The sequence below is a fragment of the Leptonychotes weddellii genome, chromosome 10 (genome assembly GCF_054177405.1).
Source record: "Leptonychotes weddellii isolate Sample4059 chromosome 10, ASM5417740v2, whole genome shotgun sequence".
Classification (NCBI taxonomy): domain Eukaryota; kingdom Metazoa; phylum Chordata; class Mammalia; order Carnivora; family Phocidae; genus Leptonychotes; species Leptonychotes weddellii.
In genome coordinates, this window is record NC_138378.1 from 33,284,892 (window position 1) to 33,300,666 (window position 15,775).

The window sequence follows — 15,775 nt, forward strand, 5'->3', positions numbered from 1 at the left end:
AGCAGCAATGTCCACAATAGCCAAAGTATGGAAAGAGCCACGATGTCCATCAACAGATGAATGGATAAAGAAGAAGTGGTATATATATACAATGGAATATTATGCAGCCATCAAAAAATTGAAATCTTGCCATTTGCAATGACATGGATGGAACTAGAGGGTATTATGCTAAGCAAAATAAGTCAATCAGAGAAAGACAATTATCATATATTCTCACTGATATGAGGAATTTGAGAAACAAGACAGAGGATCATAGGGGAAGGGAGGGAAAAATGAAACAAGACGAAACCAAAGAGGGAGACAAACCATAAGAGACTCTTAATCTCAGGAAACAAACTGAGGGTTGCTGGAGTGGAGGGGGGTGGGAGGGATGGAGTGGCTGAGTGATGGACATTGGGCAGGGTATGTGTTGTGAACGCTGTGAATTGTGTAAGACTGATGAATCACAGACATGTATCCCTGAAACAAATAATACATTGTATGTGAATAAAATAAATAAATAAACAAATATCTTTTAAAAAAATATACACATGTTAAGCACAAGCTCTAGCCCAGTACTCTCATGAGTATGAGATCTGGGAGGGCTTGCTGAAACACTGTATTTCTGATTCAGTAGGTGTGACGGGGGCCGGAGGAACTGCATTTCTAACAAGCCCCAGGCAATGCCCAGGCTGCTGGCCTCTGGGACACCCTTTGAGAGGCCAAGTCTAATGGCCCCCAAGGTGTAGACCCCACAGCAGGAGTAGCAGTAGCAGCAACAGTGAATTTGTTAGAATCACAGGCTTTCAGACTCCATCCCAGAGGTGTTGAGTCAGGATTTGTGTTTTTAAACAGGTTCCCAGGATATTCAAGTGCACATGAAAAAGAGGCACGGGGATAGGTACGAGCAAGAAAGACAGGCTTTTGAAGGCAACTAAGAGGCACATTGAGCTGAGAGGCTCTGGCTATCCTACTCTCCTGGGTACCTGGCCAAAGTCACCATGTCCTAAGCACCCGAGGGAGGGGATGCATTTCCAGGAGTAGAGAAGCAAGTTGCTAGGTTTGAGGCATAAAATCAGAATGCTGATATATTAATTTACAGAGAAAAATAAAAATGGTGAGAGAGGAGGCATAGGGCCACCTATGGGTGGCCTCGCAGAAAAGGCAGGTGACATGGGAAATGCATTCAGCCTCAGCAGGTGCACAGATGGGCAAAGGCTCTAGCAGTGAGGACCTTCTGCGTGAAGGGGAAGTTCTAGGGCATCCACTTTGCTACTCTCCACCGGGGCAGTCTTTGCTCTCTGACTCTGTTACTTTAAACATTCTTTAGAGAGGTGAATACTTCAGTTAGGTCACCCATTATGCCTTTTTAAAAAATGATTTTGTATATTTCTGCTCTGACTCCTTATTTCAAAGTTTAACTATCAGTGGACAATTCTGTTTCCTTTAATTCAAAGTTCCTTGCATTTACCAGACAGCAGGCTTTGTATGATCCTCACAGATTGCTCAGTGATGTTTTATGTAATTCAGGTTTTTTTTTTTTCTCACTCAAAACAAGCCGATATAGAAATTATTATCCTTATTTTTCAAACAAAAAATTGAAGCCAGAGAGGTTGTTGTGGGTTGAATCGTGTGTCCTAAAGTGCTATGTTGACATTCTAACCCCCCAGTACCTGTCCTTGTGACCTTATTTGGAAATAGGGTCTTTGCAGATGTCATCAAGTTATGATGAGGTCACTAGGTTGGGCCCTTACTCCAGTAGGACCAATGTCCTTATAAGAAGGGGAGAATGCCAGGTGAAGACAGAGACACGCAGGGAGGACCCCATGTGAGGACAGAGGCAGAGACTGGGCTGATGCATCTGCAAGTCAAAGGATGCCAAGGATTGAAGACCACACCAGAAGTTAGGATGTGTCAAGGAAGGGTTCCACCAGAGTCTTAGAGGGAACATAATAACCCTGCTGACACCTTGATTTTGGTGATACCTTGATGACACCAGAATTGTGGGAGGATAACTTCGTTTTTTTAAATCCATCTAGTTTCTGTTTTTTTTTTTTGAGAGAAAGAGGGCCACTGGGGTTGGGGGGAGAGGCAGAAGGAGGGGGAGAGAGAGAATCTCAAGCAGCCTCCACGACCAGCATGGAGCCCAATAGGGCTCCATCTCAGGACCTTGAGATCACGACCTGAGCTGAAATCAAGAGTCAGACGCTTAACCCACTGAGCCACCCAGGTGTCCCTAGTTTGTGGTATTTTGTTAGGGCAGCCCTAGGAAACTAGGGTTTTTTTCACATGCTGCAAGTTATCCAAGTTGGTGGTACAGGCAGACTCTGGTGGGACCCCTCCCAGATCCCCTCAGTGCTTCAGTGTGCGCTGATCATGTCAGTCAGCAGACACCTGTATGCCTCCACCTGGCCACTTTCTCTGGCTCCTGAAGCAGGCAGGTTGGATGTGCTGAGAAGTGAACACCTCCAGAAGCTGCCTTCAGCCAACAGTGGAGGGGAACTGCAGTGCACAGCTTTGGGCCCGGGCGGGGCCACAGTCTCCCAGGGGTCCTCCATGGTCACCCACAGTGGTCACCTGCTCATCAACTCACTCTGCCTCGGCCCCTCCCCTTGCCAGTCTCACTTCCCCTTTCCCTAAAGGTGCTTCCTAGGCCCACCTGCAAATACACACCTGTACCTTCCATCAGGGAAGCCTCTGGGGACGGCCAGCCTCAAGCAGATTTAGGCTGACTCCTTCCTGTCTGTAGTCTTTCCAGTCCAGCACTTACAGGAAATAGGCAACGATATTTTCCTTCTTTGACTTTCCCCAAACACTGAGCATAAAATTGGCAAAATCCTTAACAGATTTTAAAATGCACGAGTCTGTGCTCCCTTAGGATTTGTTACAAAACCCTCCAGGACCTGGGAGCGGAGCAGGTGATGCTGTGAATCACAGGGTGAAGTTACATGGGTGGTGTCTGATACCTGTCAGGCCCATGCTGAGTGCCTTACACACGTTATGTTGTTAAATCTCCAGGATGGCTTTGTGTGCGAGTTATTACTGCTCAGGCTGGCGTTGGACGTGGAGCCAACCCTCTCTGAGGTCAAGCATCCTGTCTAACTCACTAAAAAGGCTGAGAAAATTCCCACTTACGAGATACTCTTCAGGGAAGAAGGGAGGGGCAGGAGGGTGGCGGGGCCTTCAAGACGCTGTTTTCCTTAAACTCTCAGGATGCTTTATGCTCCCAAGTGCTCAAAGAATGTGTGATAGAAGGAGTGAACGATGGGCAAACAGGGGAAAATCAATCTTGTGGGGCTTAAAGATGATACATTTGGGGGATGCTTGTTATTGTAGTAAAGTATACACAAGATAAAATTTACTATTTTAGCCATTTAAATATACAATTCATTGGCATTGAAAACATTCACAATATTGTGTCACTGTGGCTATCCGTGACGGTACATTTTATGTGTCAACTGGACTGGGCTAAGGGATAGTGCCCAGACAACTGGTTAAACATTAATTCTGGGTGTGTCTGTGAGAGTGTTTCTGGAAGAGATTAGCATTTGATTTGGTAGACTGAGTAAAGAGATCTGCCCTCACCAATGTGGGTGGCATTACCAATTCATTTGGGTATGAATGGAACAAAAAGGCAAAGAAAGGGGGAATTCTCTCCTCTTGAGCTGGGGCATCCACCTTCTGTTGTCCTCAGACACCAGAGCCCCTGGTTTTTGGCCCTTCAGACTCTGGGATTCCCACCAGTGGCTGCCTGGTTCTCAGGCCTTTGGACTTGAACTGAATTATACCACCAGCTTTTCTCGTTCTCCAGCTTGCAGATGGCATATTGTGGGACTTGGCCTTCATAACTGTGTGAGCCAATTCCTATACTAAATCTCCTTTTATATATAGCTATATATATCCTATTGGTTCTGTTTCTCTGGAGAACTCTGACTAATACACTATTTCCAGAATTTTTTCATCACTCCAGACATCACCCTAAAGTTAAGAATTTCAAAAATTTTACCTTTACATGTATATATATTAAAGACTTCATTTATTTATTTGAGAGAGAGAGAGAGAGAGCCAGCAAGCTGTTGGGGTGGGTGGGATGCAGAGGGAGAGGGAGAGAGAGAATCCCAAGCAGATTCTGCGTTTAGCACGGAGCCCGACATGGGGGCTCGATCTCACAACCCTAAGATCATGACCTTAGTCAAAGTCGAGAGTCAGGTGCTTCACCAACTGAACCACCCAGGTGCCCCTATCTTTACATATATTTTAAGAAAAACATTCTGCTACCTTCAATATATGGTGATGCCTACCTTCTTGTTTACAAGATGGCAGCATCAGCATTGTGTGAGAGTATTGCCAAGGCTTCTTTCTCAGAACCTGTGCAGTGAGGGGTCTTGGATCTTAAGTTTCATTAGCTTCATGATAAACTCATCTCTGTGTGTTTATATCTAAGAACACTACTTTTTTTATTTGTTGAAAATCGCTGAAGTTCTGATCTTACAAATAAAGTAAAAAAATGGAAGAGTTATGTTTGGTGTTCCTGGGACCAACATACTGATTGGGTCTTTGAATTTAAGCCCATCTTCCCATTGTGTTTGGGTTAACGTCATCTGTTGATGGGCTTTTCCTCACTACCATCTCAGACCCAGTTAGGAGGGACCCTCGCTTTAAGACCTGTGCTTTGGAGGGCCCCATGCCTGCTGTGGTCCAGAGACTAAGGCTTTTTGTCTAGATTACTCTTCAGGTAGCCAGGGCCCTAAAATTTCTTTCCAAAGGGTCATAAAAGTTTGCTTTCAGGGCCCCCATGTGCCTCTTCCCGAGGTCTACCCTTCCAAAGGTATGCGTACCCTGAGGCCCAGGGTGTGGCCAAAGGTGACTGGAGCATGGGAGAATGTGGATGAAAATTAAACTTGCAGGCTAGTGTCCAAAGATGTTTTCTCAGGACACCTTACACATAGGATAGAGCTAGGGAATGAGAAAGGAAGAGGGCCAACCCATGGATATGGGACTGGGGTTGGCTCTCCTTGCACCACTATGTTCCAACATGATGCTCCAAAAGGAGTCCAAACATTCAAAATAGCAATTTGGCTTTTCAGATTATTTTGATGGAATAATATTTTCCAAGATATAAGGATAAAACATACTTTATGTAGCGGTTTATAGCTTATCACTTTTCAGTACTTAGGCATATGGTATGTGGGCCATTGTTACTATCTTGCCCTAGTCTTGTAAGTAATAGGAATGGTCCTGCTCTTTTCTTCTCTCACTCAGTTTGTTAAACACAACCTCATTAGGCCAAATACCTGGACAAATATGAATTAAACTCATGAACAGAATCTTGTTTACTTAATAAGAATCCTGTTGTCAGGCAATCTCAGGGTTGGTTGAACAACTTGGATAGCATCAAAGGCTCAGGCATTTCCTTCCTTCTCATCTGTCATCTTCAGAATAGAGGTGTCTGTCCTCATGTCACAGGATGGCTGACTGAGCTCTAAATATCACATTGTCCCATGATAGTGCTCTGAGCTGAAGTAAGGAGGCATCAAGCAGGTTTTCTTCTCCTAATATCTCCTATTCAATGTGAAAAGTCTTACCTAAATGCCCCAGCAGAATTTTCCAGCCATCTTACTGGCTAGAACTTGTTACATTATCTACTTCTAGACAAATTACAGGTGAAATGGAATGGGTTTAGACCAAATAGGATTTGTCCCCTGGGGGGTTTTGCACATTACTGCCTGAACATAAAAATTCAGGCTCCTTTCAGCAAAAAAACAGTGAGAACTTGCCTTAGGCTGGTAAGCCATAACAACAGATAGAGAGAATCGTTACTTTTCATAGAATTATAAAGGAAGATAAGTTACTAGGAAGTGAAGAAGGAAAGGAAATTTGTCACAGGATAGAAAAGGCAGCCACAGCCAAGCTTGTAATAAGCAGATTGCGAGGGCGCCTGGGTGGCTCAGTTGGTTAAGTGACTGCCTTCGGCTCAGGTCATGATCCTGGAGTCCCTGGATCGAGTCCCGCATCGGGCTCCCTGCTTGGCGGAGAGTCTACTTCTCCCTCTGACCCTAACCCCTCTCATATGCTCTCTCTCATTCTCTCTCTCTCAAATAAATAAATCTTAAAAAAAAAAAATAAGCAAATTGTGAGAAGAGAATGTTCAAATGAAGTTCTGTGGGCCTTCATTATAAACGGTGAATGATTAACGACTTTGAGTTTCCTTAAATTTATGGCTTGTATTTGTTACATAACACATCACTAATAAATAACGTCTGAGGGATTAATATTGCTCTTCTCTATCAATATTTTCATGATGTTGTTTTATCAGAATTAACTGTTGCCAGGAGAAAAATCAACTCTAAACCCTTCATTGCTCATGAAGTAAAATGACTTAATCAGCTCATCCTAGAATAAGTGAAAAAGAGGCTTGAGTCACCATTGAAAATCCTGATGAAGCATTCAACTTCTGACATTCCAAGAAGAAGCACCTGGGTTTGACTTCCCTTTTGTCTTATCTGGGGGATGAGCATAGATGTATGTAGGGAAAGGGTATAGAAGCCGACAAAGGGCCATACATTCAGAGGCTGCTCAAGTGTTTGACCCTGAAGTATTTCTTACGTTGACCTGTCACTTGCCTGCCACTTAAAGTTTACATCCCTGTGGCAGCAGGCCTATGGTGTCCTTTTTCTATGCAAAGAATAAGGCATTTATATGGCCCATAAATATTTTGACCTATAGATACCACATATATAACAAATGGCCTGGAGGTTAGAATTACATCTTGGTGGTTACATTTCTACCCTGTCATGCTAAGTGGCATTTTGGGTTTGGAAGGGGCTACAGATCAATGATAGAAGTGATCTCTGCTTCTGGAAGTGACATGTGGGGCTGACCCCTCTGTGGTAGATAATTCGCTGTGTGTTGATTTGGCTTTTTCACAGTATGGTGGCCCAGTTCCGAGAACAAGCATCCCCCCAGACACAGAAGTAGAAGCTGCCAATTTCTTAAGGCCTGGGCTGGGGAATTGGCATGGTGTCCTCTCTGCTTCATTCTGTTTGTGAGGCAGAGAGCCTGGATTCAAGAGAAAGGGATAGGGACATAGACTCCACTTCTTGAGGGGAGGAGTATCAAAGAATTAGGGGGGCATATTTTAAAACAACCACATCATCTCGAATGTCATCTCCTCCAAGAGGCCGTCCCTGGCTGTGTCTCTTTAAGCAGCCCTGCCCTCCCCACGATCACTGTCTGTCACAATACCTCTTGGATTTTCTTCGTAGCACAATTACCTAGACTTTCTCTGTGAATGTAGTAATTTAATTGCATAATTGTAATGTCACTCCCTGCCAAGTATGTATTTTCCGGGAGAGCAAGAATGTTACGGATGTTGTTCACAGCTACCTCCCCCTCCCCCCACATAGCATATTAAGGGCCTCATAAACATTAGAGTTGGTACACGTAAGTATTTATTGAGTACATGAAATTGTTATCAATGAATTCTTCCAACAGGTCAAAACAGGGATGTATCTCATACCCACCATTCATACTTGTCCCCTAGCTTTCTTTTATAATCTGGTGCTCTTATGAATATGGCCACTCCTAGACCTGGGGATCCAGCTAATTATCACAGACTTAAGCTGTGAAGCTGTAACTCGAAGCTGCCTCGGATCAGCAGGAGTGTGGCTGATTGTAGCCTTATGGAAATGCACCAAATACCCTGTCACACAAATTCCCAGCTCTGACATGAAAAAATTGATTTAGGAAATAGCTAAAGAAGAGATATTCATGAAGGCGTAGTTTTCTGAGGTGCAGAGAAGAAAATGTCTCTGTGTATTTGTTACTGTCCGTGGTTATAGTTACTGGGAAGCAAACAGTAACGGCACGGCTGTAATTCTGAGAAAATGGGCTGAGTGACTTATTGCCTGTTGGTCCAGAGCCTGCAAATCTGTTTTCCAAAGTACAGCCGGGATAAAGCTACGAATAACGTGCAGCTTTTTACCTTCTCCCAGGTCCTTTATCAGGTCCCAGGAGGAGCAAGCTGAGTGGGGAGGGGAATAAGAAGAGCTCACGCACCAGATTCTGTTGTTGCAGGCTGGGGAGCTGCAAGATGGATATTCACCAGACTTCAGTTTTCATCTTAAATTAGTGATGCATCTCCATTAATGAGGGCAGACCTCACCATGATTGTGCATCTCTATTTCTTTTTGGAAGAAAATAAAGTCAATTAAAATCACTGCCTTTCAGAGGAGAAGCAATTCACACAGTCTTTTATTAGTAACACAGTGGTGTTGTTTTCCTTTGTTACCAAGACAGCAATTAACAGGTTTCTAATGGCACAAAGGTGGGTGACAAGTAAAACAGGCTATTAGGAAGGTGGCTGCTTTCAGACCTCTAAATGGAGTGGAAGGCTTGAAGGATTTAAAAATAAAATAAAATATATGCTCTATACTGTTGGACTCTTCACATGAATTTGTCGACCTGCTTCTAGTCACAGGCCTTAAGTTGTTTAGTTGAATGGTATTTTCCTGGTGCATGTCAAGGATTAAAATAACATAAAGCAAACTTTTAAGTCATTTCTGGAAAGTAAAGAGTGGTTTTAGAAAATCTGATAGCTGTAGGATTCCAGGTGGGAGTTTTGGTGGTTATTTTTATATGTGGTATATTTTAATTCCTATTATTTTTATTTTTGATTCTATTTATGTATTATAAATAGTTTTTTTTTCCCTGTCTTGTTTATAAAGTAATAAATTTGGCTTCAGGAGAAAGTGAAAAGAAATACCTTGTTGGAAGCTGGTGACATTTTCCTCAAGAAGTCCCCGTGAGACTAAAGAAAGTGGAATTCAAAGAGGAGTAACATAGCATGTGACCAAGATCAGTGAGAAAAATAGGAAAGGACCACAGGTCTTCTGATAGGGATAGAGTAGGGAGAAAAGTCAGTACGGAAACCTTATATGATCAACACAGAACTCTTCATCTTTCCTTTCATCCTAAAATTGCTTTTCTCTCAACTCCCCCAACACGCTCCTAAAATGTCACCATTCTTCCAGTTTACCAGGCTGGAATATTCTACTTTTGATTTCTTCTATTTCCTTGTATTTTATCTTCTTGTCTTTCCCTAAGATTAGACCTCTAGATGGGCCATTTATTTCTGTCTTGTTTTTCTCCTTTTTTTAAAAAAGAAAAAAAAAAGATTTTATTTATTTATTTGACAGAGAGAGACACGGCAAGAGAGGGAACACAAGCAGGGGGGAGTGGGAGAGGGAGAAGCAGGCTTCCTGCTGAGCAGAGAGCCCTATTCGAGCTCCATTCCAGGACCCTGGGATCATGACCTGAGCCGAAGGCAGACGCTTAAGGACTGAGCCACCCAGGTGCCCGTTTTTCTCATACTCAGTCTTTTCTGTTGTTGTTTTCAGTGTTTGTATTTCCAGCTTGGAGTGAATGTTTGGTTTAGTTATGGATCTACTGAGCTTGTATATAATATCCAGGATGGAATTTTCACCTGATGGGTGAAAATATGCGGTTGGAATTCAGGAAAAATCTCAGGGAGATCCAAATTTGAAACCCACCCATGAAAAGACACAATGGAGGGTTTCAACTGAACTGGATGGAGCTAGAGACAGATTAGGTTCAAGAGCCTGTTCTCGAGGCTACTGGGAGCAGGAGAGAAAGCCGGAGGAGGCATTCTGGGAAAGAACACAGTCAGGGCAGTACCCTGCAAAGCAAAGAAGACCCGCGCTTGAAGGAATTGTCAAATATTGTAAAGACGTTCAAGAAGGATTAAAAGTGGGAGCAGCTGGTTGAGTGTGGCATTTAGGAGGGGACTTTCCAGATTTAATAGAGTCCTAATGAAACCAATTGGAATAGGAGCAAAGAGTGACTTGTAGTGACGAAGTTTAAATGGGGATAAATGTCTTCAAAATGGGTCTGAAAGCTTCTCAAGTCATACTCACCTTTTCTGTTGTCTTGGTTTGGGTTTCCCTGCTCCCCTCTCTAGACAGAGCCCAAGGGAAGGGCTTGAGTGCAGGCAGTTTATTGTGGAAAGTGATCCTAAGGAACAGGAGTGGGGTCTGGGGAAGAGGGAGACAGAAGGTGAGAAGGGGATGGGAGGCTGTGTTACGGAGCCCATCAAGCCGAAGCTCTTTGTACCTCAGGGCTAGAAAGTGAAGTAAATGTTAGGCTAGCTCCCTACTTCTCCTTATGTCTTCCAAATCCCAACGTTTTTGAAGCATTTTCTTCAGTGTTGTTGGAGAAACATCTGAATACCCTCTGCTCACCCTGAGAACCTCATAGACAATCCCCACCCAAATCTAATGATGATTTCAGCTCCCAAATGCTTGCTCACCTGCTCGCCTCTCTTTACTATTCAAAGCTTACAGAGTATCTTTTATTTGACTCATCGGGAAAGGAAGGCTCCCTGCTTCTTGAGGTCAGCCGGTTTATTACTTCCAACCCCCGCTCCCTCATTGGATTTAGGTCTTTGGACACAAAAGCCAGGATGTCTTTCAGACAACATCTATGTGTTTATCATCTAAGACATCTCCCCACCAAAACACAGACACACATGCACACCCGTACCCAAGCCTGTGAAGCCAGGGGATAAATACTCCCCTCTTCTCTCCTCATGAGGGCAGTCAGAGGGACTTCTATACCGCAACTCATGAGGTCTCTAGCCGGATGAAGCCATACAATCAGATAACATGCCCTTGGCCTGGCCTCCCCTCCTTCTCCATCTTACTCTGGGAGTATTGAATGAGAGAAGTGAAGGGGATCATAGAGAAAACCATAAATGAGTATCTCCGAGTAATGGTATTCGACTCTTAATATCTTCAAATGGATACATACTTGAATGGGAGAAAGGAGGACAATAAAATAAGAAAAACCCCCTCAGTTGATATTTTCAAATATCATCCAGCCACAAAAGTTTTATTTTTTCTTCTTGACTTGACTGTAATAAGCTATACGTTCATTAAGACTAGGCACTCTATACTACCCATACTTTATCCCCTTATAATGCCTAATACACTGGGCTTACGGTCATAGCTGCTGTTCTTACACATTGGTTATATCGTTGACTCTGAAACTTTGTTAAATCTGAGAAATATAGAGGTATTTTCATGTTAAAACATCTACTAAAACAGGTGAGTACCTTTATTCTGCTTGGGGAGAGATGCTGCCTCGGTAAGGACTCATTAGGTAGTCGCCAGCCACAAGAACAAAAAGGAACAGCGGATTGCTCTGTAAGGGAAAATTGGCTGCCCTGCCCCTGGGCTTAACCACTGTTCTCTTTAGGACCTCAGAGGTGAGGTGCGAGTAAGTGTCACACATCAGTGTTTGTGCTCTGGGCTTGCTTTTGTTTTCCAGTCCTCTAGAGGGGTTTACCAACTTTAATGGCCCACATTTCTCATCTCAGCCTAATCTCCCTACTTCTCCACCAGAGTAAAACCCTTGATCTTGATTTCCTTCATAGCCTTTGCATGGTAGGTACTCCTCGTATGGTCAGGTGTAGCTGTTTATGCTATAAATCCTTTCCTGCTGACCTTACCAGAAAACTATGATTCATTTAGTGTGTCAGAAATGCCAAATGCGAGGACACACACACACAATTCTCAATGCCTTCTTTTTATTCTCCTAAAGTTAGGATCACTTGTTAATATTCTCAGAAAGTCTTTTTTTTTTTAAGATTTTGTTTATTTATTTAGAGAGTGGGGGGGAGGGGCAGAGGGAGAAGGAGACAGAGAATCCCAAGCAGACTCCATGCTCAGCACAGAGCCCATGCAGGGCTCGATCTCATGACCCTGAGATCATGACCTCAGCGGAAATCAAGAGTTGGACATTTAACTGAGCCACCCAGGGGGCCCTCTCAGAAAGTTTTTCTAATTTAGCCGGGGTTGTTGTCTATCATTTCATAGATTTTTGTGAAATGAACAATTCTCTGTTACATTATAACTGGGGCAGACTGAACACTCTTGGTTATTTCCACTTTGTCTTCATTTCCAGAGATTAATGTCACTGAAGTGGACATTGAGCGATGGTTTAGTCCAACCCTCTGTTCCCATTTGGACAGCAGGTAAAGCACCCACACTTAATGGTTTTCCTTTTTAGTAGCAAGGAAATAGTTCAGGGATTTAGTTAATGCATAGTGTATTAAAAAAAAAATGTTCCCAGTTAACCTCGACTCTGGACATTGAATGAGGATTCTATATGAAGGAGATCTTTCATACCTTATTTTTGACAGAACCTACTAGTAGCCTGCATAAAGGTTCTACAGGCTGTTCTTGGGAATAAGAGAAGGAGGAAGAAAAGGTAGCCCATTCTCCCCCCCACCCCCCCCCATTTGCTGCAAATGCTTGAGAGATTTAAAACTAACTGGACATTTTAATTCCTAAGAAAGGGCACAGATGCTTCTCAATGCATTATCTAGGAGCTTTGTATCAAGTTGTGACATGAATGAACATTTGTTAAACTGTTATTCTCTTGGTTCTGCTATTAACAAACTCCCTGGCTCAAGGACTCAGTTAGATGTCCCTTTTGCCCAATTCTCCCTATGGGCCAGGGGGTCTTATTTATGGCATGACTTCTGGGTATCTTACTGGGAACCAGTTTCTAGTAAGATGATACTCAACCCCACTGAGGTGATAGGAATTGTCTGGGCAAAAATATCCTTCCCCTAAAAATCTCTCATATTTCAAAAGAATATACTCACATAATACATGACATAACAAAGAATATTCCCACATAGTATATGACATAACAGCTTCTGATATAACCATGGAAGGGTCCCCATCACTGTAAGCAAACATTAATAATGTGTCTTTGGGGGATGGTTTTGTGTTTCCCTCTCAGACTCCTAAGAGTAGGCTAGATCATATTGTGGGAGGCATAGCATCGCTGGGGTTCTCCATCCCAGGCACTGAGAGAGACTTTGTCCTGGCTAATGATATCAACAGATTCTAGAATCCCTTGAGGGAAAAACATTTAAAAACCTTAATTATTGTATTCTTTTGTAATTCCTAGAATGTATTTTTCTTTTTATTTTTAAAAGATTTTATTTACTTATTTGACAGGGAGAGACAGAGCGAGAGAAGGAACACAAGCAAGGGGAGTGAGAGAGGGAGAAGCAGGCCTCCTGCGGAGCAGGGAGCCCGATGCAGGGCTCGATCCCAGGACCTGAGCCGAAGGCAGATGCTTAACGACTGAGCCACACAGGCACCCCCCTAGAATGTATTTTTCATGTATATATTCAACAAGTGTCCCTAGGAGTGACAGGGTGAATGCAGAGAAAAAATAATTATCCATGGGAGGGGCTGGCCATACTAATTAGAAACTTCTTATGTTAGTCAAGACTTTGTGGCTGGAAGTGATAGAAACTGAATGCAAGTTAGGAATTCGATCACTCAATTAGGAGATCAAGGGGAGGGACTGGCCTTAGGAACTTCTCGAGAGACCAACAGAGATTCTTGTGCACTGCAGGGAGAGATGCAAAATGGGACAACCACTTTGGAAAACAGCTTTACTGTTTCTTATACAGTTAAATATATCTTTACCATATGAACAAGAAGTGCTGCTCCTAAATATTTACCCAAATTGGATGAAAACCTGTGTATGTAAATATTTTTAGAAGCCTTTTCATAATTGCCCCAAACTGGAAACAAATGTTTCTCAACAGGAGAAAGGTTTATCTATGCAATGGAATACTACTCAGCAATAGAAAGGAACAGACTGCTGATTAAAAGTAGCGTTGGTATTTGTATGGATACTTGCCTGGAAAAATCTCAAATGCATTGTACTAAGCGGAGGAAATAAGACCCCAGATACCACATGGTGTATGATTCCATTTATATGACAGTTTTGCAAAGGGAAAACTGTAGTGACAAATAAAATATCAATGGCTGCCAGGATGTGGGACGAAGGGTGACTGCAGACAGACAGTGGGTGATGAACTATCCCATGTCCTGATGGTGATGGTGGACAGACAACTGCCTACAACTCACAGAACTCTAACAACAAAATTAAACTAGATAAAGTTAAATAATAATACAAAAAAGGACTCCCTCACCTTCTCTCTCTCCTTTCTAGCCCAGGATGTGAATGAGTCTACTAGCTCTCTCTGTCTCTCTTGTGATTCTTACTGGGCTCATTCTCCGAATACATATGGTTTCTTCTGTGTGTGGGTGTATTACACCCAGGCATAGGCTCTTGTCCACTCAGCTTAGTAACTTCAGAGAAGAGGGGACACGTCTCTAAATATGTGCAGATAAAATCCCAGGAAGGGACTCCTTTGGCCCCTTTTGGATCAAGTGAACATCTCTTGGCCAGTCATTTTGACCAGACTGATGGACTGCTGCTTTTGGAAATCCCGTGGCCATGGAGGTGGGGAACAGTGATGAACAGCTCCCCTAGTGTCACATGGAGTGGAGGGTGAGCCTCTCCCCCCAACTGGGAGATGGTCTCACTTGAGAGGGGAGGGAATGCTGGGCAGACCAAAAAAGCAGAAACCACTCTTGTACAGGTTGTCCATTTGCAGGGTGCTGGGAGACCAAGAATTGGGGACTTTAATGCAATCAGTTACCACAAGCTGTTACAAGTCAGGCATCCAAATCTGTCACGTTAGCCACGTAGAGTCACTGGGGACGTTGAGACAGCTAGGTTCCTAATTGCTTAGAATAGTTATGTCCTTGTTTTTGTCCTGTTGCTATTGTTGTACCTGTGAGATAGATAGATAGATAGATAGATAGATGATAGATAGATAGATTTTTTTTTCTTTTTCTGGATCACAAATTCTTCTAAGAATCGAATGAGAGCTTTAGATCAATGCCCTTGAAAAATGTAGGTGGCATGAGGTCGCATCCGCATTCCCCCCATCTGCCCCCCAGTTCATGAATTTCAAGAAAAGATCGTGATTCTCTAACGTTAGCCTGTATTATATTCCCCCAGAGGGCTTATAAAAGATTGCTGTGTCCTGCCCCAGAGTTTCTGATTCACTAGAGCTGGGGAGGGACTGAGAGTCTGCATTTTTATTTATTTATTTATTTTTAAAGATTTTATTTATTTATTTGACAGAGAGAGACACAGCGAGAGAGGGAACACAAGCAGGGGGAGTGGGAGAGGGAGAAGCAGGCTTCCCGCGGAGCAGGGAGCCCGATGCGGGGCTCGATCCCAGGACCCTGGGATCATGACCTGAGCCGAAGGCAGATGCTTAATGACTGAGCCACCCAGGCACCCCAAGAGTCTGCATTTTTAATAAGCTAAGAAGTTTCCAGGTGATGTGGACACTGCTGGTCCAGGGACCAGAAACAGCAAACCAATGCTCTCAACTGTAGACTAGTCGTTCTGTCTCTAGGTTGGCTATATCATACATATCCACTTCTGCAGTTTTTCCAGAGGGAGACTTAGCCACTGAAGAGTCTCAATTTGTGTTTATTATGACTGCTGCACTCTTGATGCCTCTGTTAGGGCACCATTGGGAGGAAAACAGCAATGTTAAATAGCTCCTCATGTATTGATTCATATCTTGCAACCGAACTATTTAAAACATGAACAATGTTCTTCCAGGGGATTGACGGATATTAGACATTGGCCTTTAAAACCACTTAAAAATGTTAACATTTATTGTAAAAAGAGGATGCCTTTTTTTAAAAATTTTTTTTTTTTTTAAAGATTTTATTTATTTATTTGACAGAGAAAGACACAGCGAGAGAGGGAACACAAACGGGGAGTGGGAGAGGGAGAAGCAGACTCCCTGCCAAGCAGGGAGCCCGATGCGGGACTCGATCCCGGGACTCCAGGATCACGACCCGAGCCGAAGGCAGTC